The sequence below is a fragment of the Halyomorpha halys genome, unplaced genomic scaffold (genome assembly GCF_000696795.3).
Source record: "Halyomorpha halys isolate HHAL.00 unplaced genomic scaffold, Hhal_1.1 Scaffold678.1, whole genome shotgun sequence".
Taxonomy (NCBI): Eukaryota; Metazoa; Arthropoda; class Insecta; order Hemiptera; family Pentatomidae; genus Halyomorpha; species Halyomorpha halys.
The window spans coordinates 152,424-161,127 of record NW_027112940.1 but is presented as its reverse complement, the minus strand read 5'-3'; the positions used below and the strand labels follow the sequence as shown (position 1 = coordinate 161,127).

Sequence of the window (8,704 nt, the reverse complement as noted above, 5' to 3'; positions counted from 1 at the left end):
ATGCCAAAAGCATTAATTTATCATCATCATCATCATCATCAATATTAAAATAATAGCAAAACAAAGAAATTATTACGTTACAGCTATGGATTATAATTCACGGTTAACAATTTAAGGAAAAATTAACAATAATTGAATTAATAGGTTCTGTTGCCTGAGATATGGGCTTAGCTCTTCCCTATATTATACATAACCTTCAGCAAAATGATGTAACTAAAAGTTTAATTTAGAGTTAAAAGTTGTTGAAATAAAATAAAATTTCTAAAATAAATCAGTGGAATGAAAATCAGAGATTAGGCGATTAAAATAAAAATTTTATTCAGTATATAGTGCTCTAATTAAAGAATCTTAAGCAGATTTGAAAAAATTAAAATATTTTTAATTGAGGAGATCATATCATCAAAATTCATTTCTCTCCTGTATGTGAATTATTGTTGTCAAAAAATATAAATATGAAATATTTGTATTAGGAGTTCTTCAGGCTCTGATTTTTAGAAATTTGAAGTCTCTTGTTCTCAGCAAAATGAATTTCGTTCATTTAAAATGATTAATTTTTAGTATCAAGACGAATTTGAAATGGATAAAATTATATACCGAATATCACGAAAAATCATGATTGTTGTCCATAGCTGCAAACATTATGTTGTATTATTAACTAATCGTATTATAATTACTACTAAGAAATTAAATATACCATTTAATTAATTTTATATTTTGTTTTTATTGAAAAAAATTATTAAAAATTGTTTTTTGTTTTAATAAAAACATTAAATAATAATAGTAGAAATAAATAAAAAAAGGACCTTATTGAAAAATAATGATAGAAACCCAGTAAAATAAAAAAAAATACTCCACAACTGGAAAAATATATAGAGCTCATCTTCATTCATTATCCAATAAAGTTAGGAATGTCTCTTATTTTTTTTTGATTAACTCAAGACATTCTAATGTTATGAATTAGAAATTAATTGACTGTATAAGTTTAGAATCTTTTCAACTTTTTTTTTAAGAATCTTAGTGTTGTTCTGGACTTTCAGTAGACTATACACTTATTTCATATTTATATATAATAACAATGTTGTCATAATTGACAACAGTACACTTCTCTGGATATAATGCGACCTATAAATTAAATTAGATCCTGATAAAATATGTTTATAAATATTTCTTGAAGAATCCTAGCGTTATTCCGAACTTTCAGTGTGCTATGTACTTATTTGATATTTATATACTGTTGTAATGAAAGACAATTCGCGTATTTGGATACAATTCAACCTATTAATTAAATGAGATCAAGAAAAAAAAAATTTCTAGCCATAATACCTACTTTAAAATAAATTATAAATTAGTACTAAATAATATTTCACAGCTAATATAATTACTATTATCATAGTATTATTTTTTTTTTTGAAAACTTACTTTTTATTTATTGATAGATATTACAATCTGCCACACAGTTGTGGGCAATAAGTAATAGTGATGAATGATCTCATACATACTAAAATAAAATAAATTAAATAAATGAAAAAAAAAATATATAAAAAAATGCTTAAAATATATACAAACAGAAGAATAAACAAAATGAACATAATTAAACTATCTGTATGAAAAATAAATAAATAAAATAACATAGTGATAAAATAACATAGTGATAAAATGATATAGTCTATAGTCACATTTACAGTCTAATATACAATATTTACACAATCGACCTGCGGATTTCTGAGACAACTCTATCCCCCACGTGTGAGGGGTAGAGCAGAGCTCAAAAGATCCCAGCGCATCCCTCTTGCCGCATCACTGGTAGTGAGCCAGTGGACGCTGAGCAAGTGCACTAAAGCCGCAAACACTCAACTTCAGTGGAGAATCTGACCATTGCCAGAACTCCAATAGTATTATTATTAATATCATACTATAACTTGATACATAGTAGTAGTAATGAAAAATAATTAAAGATTTTAAGACCCGTATTGTAATTACTACAACTCCATCTTCAATCAAATACTGTTCCTATCCTCAAAGTCGTGGAGGATATATTAAAAAGTTACCACTTATAAATTTTTTCTTCCGGATCAATTATTTTGCTTTAAGACCTCGTCGAGTTATGCTGTAGTATTTTTTTATATTAATTAATTTTTTCATATACGACAGAGGACAGATACTCTTCCTATTTTTCTTTAAATGGAAAGCAAAGGAATTTTTATTGCTTGCTAAATAGAAGATAAAGACAAATATTTATGATGCAAAGAAGGAAAAAAATCGACAAGTTAAACCATTAATCTATCCATGAAAATCTCATATAGATAAGGAGATGTATAAATTTAGCGTTGATAACTGAACCAATACCACTTGCTGGTTGCTTTCGCTACACCTTCGAGCATTAGCAGTGAAACATATCTTTTCTATTTAAAATTACATTTAAATTTGTTTATAGAACTAATATTGAAAATATAACATTAATTGTTATAAAATAAACTCTATCACAATTTTGACAGGCTATTCTCAGCTAACAGCGGACAATAAAAAATATAAAATTAAAAGCTCTTGAATTTCTTTATCTTTGAGTAAGGGTCCAATTGGACATCTTATCCAATATTTACCTTTCCCAGTGTAGATCTATGTCCAAGTCGATAAAAATTTATCTTAGTTATGTCACTTTTATTTTTACGTGCCATTTAAACATTTTCCATGAATTTGAACATCTCAGTAGTGTACTACCTTAAAAGGACTGCCGATAAAAATCATTGATATACAATTTGTATCGTATTAATTTTATCACAGTTTTTTTAAAATATCTTGAATTTTGAATGTTTTCTAAATACAGAACATTAGTTTTCAATGAATTTTATTTATTGTACTCAAAGCAATATTATTTTTGAAAAATGGGTCAGAAAAAAATTGGACTTTTTTACCCCAAAACCACCCCCAAACATGTGGATACCTAATTTGTGCACATAATTTACTAAATAAGTTTTTTCATATAATTGAGTGAAATATGGTAATAAAGTGGCACAAAAAATTTTGAATTTTCTTTTACTCCTGTTTTTAACTAAAAAGCGTTTTAAAAAACAGATTAGTATTTGGAAATAGGTAAATATTTTCTCTTCGTAAGGATCTTTTTCTCTTTACAGATCACAGAGATTCATTTGGGGGACTTTTCAAAGCAAAAATCCACTATTTTCGGACCGTTTGTAAATCTTTGGACTGTCTTGTCCATTGTCCACCCTCTTATGTCTTAAATTTCAGCCATCGTTTCCCCAGTTGTTTCCTTTAACCTGGTCATCCGCAGCGTCATCTGTGTGGCCATGCTGCACATAACGTACACTAAAAAATGTGTACAGCATGCGTCGCTTTTGAGCAATTAGAGGCAGCGTGCGATTGAGCAGATGCGTGGCGCGACAGCTGCCCCATGCAGATGTGGATCCAGCGTCTGCTGTTTGCTGTCGCATCTTCAGATGGCGTTAATTCCGTTAATAGGAATTCTAATAACGCGGGGCGTTGCGGTGGCATCTGGGAATAACGCGTGGATCGATAGTCCCAATAGATAAGAGTTTAACTTTTAATATGTTCTACGAAAGGAAGACGACTGTAGTTAATATATTCACATAAAAATGTTTTTAAAAGCATAGCACAAAATTTCTAAAGTTTCGAAGATTACCCATCCTGACTTCATTTCCATACCTGTAAATGCCTTTACGTCATTTGACGATCTCACCAAAGTTCTTCTTATTCAATATGCCATTTTCATAATATCCACTTCTTTGTTAGGCGTAGGTCATTAAATCAATACTGTCACAATAAAAAAACATTTATTGAATTGGTAAGGTAGTAATGAATATAATAATACAAATATATTAATTAGGAAATTCCAGACTCTCTGGGAACTCAGAATTAAGCCAGTATCTGAATTAAGCAATCGATTTGCCAATTCTAGTAGCAGAAATTAGAAGCATTTTAATTTTCCCTTCAAATTCTTTATTGTTATCTGGCATTTTCATTTATTGGGCATTCATCTTCTATCACAATTTCTGAGTTACTTCTTTCTTCGTGGAGTTAGTGTTAAAAGTAATCAAATGATATTTTGGCTAAGATCATTTTAGCTATCTAATGTCTTTAAACCAAATTTAAGCGTCATGGAGTGACAAGAAAATCGTGAAATCATAAATGATTATTGATAGTTTCGAAATTTCGTCAAAACTGGCATCATCTCAAGATTAACTCCATCCCAATGACTGAATTGTCTTTCTCTGTGCATTTCATTAATATTTTAATTTTTATTTATTTTGTCCAAATTGTATCGTAAATATTTGTGAATTGATATTATACTGGATTATTTATTTTTTAATTTTTAATTTTCTGTTACAGATGACACTTCTCCTGAAGATATTCTACAATGAAGATTACTCTACCTCACTATCTATTCTAATTATTAATTTTCAATAACCATTAATTAATTATACACGAGTCAATGACCCCGTATGTGATAAGGGCGGTAAGTACAACAAAAAACTTTGAATTTCTTATTGCAAATTTTGTATAATTTATAGTAATTCCAGTGTATTTTGAACGTTTCAAGATTTTAACTTTTTCCTTGCCAACAAATTGTATAAAAACACAATAGTATTCAATTCATGTATTATGTGCATGGAATCATAGAATTTAGAGCATTAATGGCATAGAATAGTAATAGTGTAATCGCATATAGTGGTTTCAACTTTTTTTTTTTAATACTTAGACGAATAGCTCCAGAAGTAATCTAGGTACACCTAGTATCATTTAAAAATATTTAATTGAATATATTAAAAAAATAATTGAACGTAATAGAGCTTAAATAGTTTACATTTTGAAAATCTCTTCCGTTCATAATCTTTAAAGGTATTAGTCCGTTGATCTAAAGAGCAACATAAATCCTTTAATTCTGATTATTAGTTCAAATTTCTTTAGTTTCCTGATTCAACCTATAATCCTTTCAAAATAGCTTATTTTCTTTAGACAGTTTTTAAATCTTTTTAATCATACATTTTTAAATGTTCAATTTTTTTTTTTTTTTTTTATTCATGTTGAAAATTCTCCGTAATCACTTTAGCACCGATTTGAATAAGCTTTTTTATATATATTTTTTATTTTAATGCATTATTTAATAACTAAATTACGGTGATTAGAGCTACAAAAATATAGAATAAAAAAATGAATCTTAGAACAGTGATTTAATAGAGGATTTCATCAGATTACAGATTTTGTGTTTTTTATCAGAACCTGATGTCATTATTATAAATCATTGTTAATTCCGAAAAACACCACCACCTTTTATCAAAATAGTGATAAATATGACACTTGTGAAATAATCAACTTTTAGCAATAGCTAATTATTTCGTTGTAAAGGTAATACATTTTTATTTACTAACGGTATTGGTAATATTAAACAACATAAAACATAAAAATTGGTATTTTTTTAATATCTCTTAAAAAAATATACGGGACAGTCAAAAAAGTGATATAAACAAACTAAAAACATTCAAATCAAAAACATTACGTTAGATTACAGACCTCCATAGTATGTCATTAACAGAACATTGCACACAGATTTACACCACCATATAAGACCACATTAAAACATCATACAAGAAATTTCATGACTAACTCTACCACATCAATAAACTAGTGCAATATATGGCCGCAACGAACATTCCTGACAACTACCGTAGATTAAAAAGGAGATTGATGGGGTATCTCCTAACTTAACTAATGAAATCGGTTAAGGTCAAGGAGGAGGTACCTATAGTACAAGAGCAGGGATGAAAAATAGGCAGTTATTTCCCTCCATTTTTTTATTACTCTAATGAAAACTATAGTTACTAGTCAAGTATAGGTAGGGAGAATAAAAAATAGCAGCAGTTTCAAAACCTTAAAAAACATTAATTTTTCATTCGGACCTCTACCTCTTAAAAACTACCAACAACACAAGAAAATCTAAAGGAACATCATTTAGAAAAGAATAAATTTGCTAAAATGTAAGCCCTAATAGAGCTATTTACGTCGAATAGTTCCCGTGACATAGCTTATTTAAAAATAACATTTCTAAAAATTTACTGAAAGATTAGTAGTTAGTTAATTTATCTTGAGAAATCTATATCTCAGGAACTATGTGACGAATAGATGTCTATTAGCACTCAAATTAAGGCTAGTTTGACGCACTATAAAGTAGTTTATGACCTTTACCTTTGTAGGAATAGTAGTTTTCATAATATTTCCTAAAATAAATTGATTTATAGTTGTTCGGACGATAAGTTTGATTTATGAAAAAATTTGTTTCAGAAACTGTAGGACGTACAGATGTCTGTTGGTACTCAACGCTTGTTAAATTTACTATAAAATAGTTTATAACGTTTATCTTTTTAGGAGTTGTAGTGTTTATGATATTTGACAAAATAAATTCACAAACTGTTAATTTCTAGTTGTTCGTATAAAATTTTTGATTTTTGAAAAAATATATCTCTAGACCCATAAGACGAACATGTGTCTGCCAGCACTCAAACTCTTACACTGTACAAGTTTGTAGTACTTGAAAAACTTACAAAGCAACAATGTACTTCTAAACCAAAATTAATTTGTTTGTTGCTATATATTCTCTTACTTTGTGGCATTATTTTAGCTGTTTGTATCTTGTTTAGCCCTGAAGAAGCCCTTCAAAATGCTAGCTCACATTAAATAGTTTAATTATTATTTGATTTTTTATTACTATTTTTTAATACCGCACCTGGACCATGCCTTCCTTTCCTTTTCTTTTTTTTTTTGGGTCTGTGAAGTAATTTGTATTAATCATACACGTATCAATAGTCGGTAGCAATTTCCATTAGATTTGCCAAACTGAATTGACTAATTATAGACTTTTCTTTATTGGCAATTTGTGAAACTGGACGTAAAAATGTCACTTAGTATTCAAATTGAACTTAGTCAAATTTTTCTAATGATTACCTTCGGAGAAGAAGTAGTTTTGCAGTCCATATTCAAATATAATGCTTTTGGATTTAACTCATGGCAATTTAGCGGGATGAAACCGACCACATTGAACTGTTAAGGGGCCACTACATGTTGGCCAAGCCATGGCGAACTTAGAAATGCGCGAGCATGTGGATACGAGTTGGCCTAAGCTCGTTGCCGATCCGTCGAGAGTCGGTTTTTTGGACACAGGTCAAAGAGGTTTGTGAGAGCGCTCGTGTAGCATCTCCACCATTGTTCTCTGTCTGGTTGCAACTGAGAAGCTGTTAGGAGGTTAAAGGTGTTTGTAGGTACTTTTTATAATAAGTTTTATATTTAATCGTATTTATTTATTTTTAATTTCCGTTCATTTTCTTTTTTTTTTGTAATAAAAATAATATAATTCCAGTGTAGTGGCTGAAACCACTTGTACGTCCGCCATGCTTGCCTCTCTGAATAACACTGACATGTGGATGGTCCCTTTTTGTTTACCGAGCATTTGTACAAGCCTCCGATTCGTGGCGAGCGGCCAACATGTGGATCCCCCTTTAGAGTTTTATTTATGCCTTCGTTTGAAATGTCTTTACAACTATCTCTTTCTCTCTTTCAAAATTATGTATTTTTTTCAATTCCTCCATTAAAGAACTATACAGCTCCAGAGTGGGAATGTCAAGACCCTTACCTCGGGCCCGTCGTAAAATAAAGTTTGACTGACCCAGATGGGAATCGAACCAACGGCCTTCAGAACCAAGCGCTCTGGGAAATATATATTTGGGTCAAATCAAATAGAGCCTAAAATTACTTTGACTGGCCGAAGTTTATCGTTTGGTTTCTGAGCCTCTAATCAATTTAGATATTCGGTTAAATTAGGTCCCTCGGCTTAAATTTACTTGTTGCCTGGTCTAGACCTTAAATTTTAGATGTGTTGTACTCTTAAAACCCGTTCCATTGGCCGGAAAGACCGTAGCCAGATGACAACCTTTATCAAGGAAGAGCCCTAAGAGGAGAGACAAGCCAGGCTATTGTCCCGCCGGAGGATAGGCAAGAGGCTGGAAGTTGAGGGCGGTTAGTTCTTCTAGATGCCAGATATCGTGACTCAGTTGACATGCGACAATATTTGAACGCCCGCGATCTAACAAGCTGTGTCCTATGACTAAGGAAGCAACCCTGTGTTTTTTTTTGTATGTTTGTTTATCTGTGAAGGGCCGGAGATAACTTTTTCACACTCGCTCCCCCCTGTCTTCGGGGAAAGGGCTAAATAGGGTCTTTGTGCACCCTTCTTCCCATCACTACGCATGCTCCGAGTTTTTATTTGACATCCTCTTGTTGCTGTTATAAATTAGCTCGTTCCCTCAACACTCACTTCGGTAGTAAATTATACAGGCAATTAAAGTCGTGTATAATCACTATATATGACAGTATATAAGAGAAAGAACGTCATTATACATATACTAACAAGAATAATAAAGAATAAACACAGAAGTAATTATTTAAATTTTTTTTCGAAATTATTTAAAGTGAAATAGAATATAAAGCACGAAACATGGGCGTTGATGAACTCAGGGTTTTACGCCCTATAGCCCCAGACAACAACAACAACAAGAATAATTAATGATAGTTCATTGATATTACTTACGAAAAATTGTTTTAGAAAGAAAAGAATACATTATTTATACTTTTTAACAATGAATAGAAAATCAAAGTAGACTCAGACTGTCGTAATAAT

General features: G+C 30.5%; 1 long non-coding RNA gene across 1 annotated transcript; it reads left to right on the top strand.

Moving 5' to 3' along the window:
• Positions 1-2,364: 2,364 nt before the first annotated feature.
• LOC136796556 (uncharacterized) lies at positions 2,365-6,741 on the top strand. The gene is made up of 3 exons (XR_010844279.1): positions 2,365-2,564; positions 4,366-4,492; positions 6,316-6,741. It is a non-coding gene; the product is annotated as an uncharacterized lncRNA (long non-coding RNA).
• Positions 6,742-8,704: the final 1,963 nt, after the last annotated feature.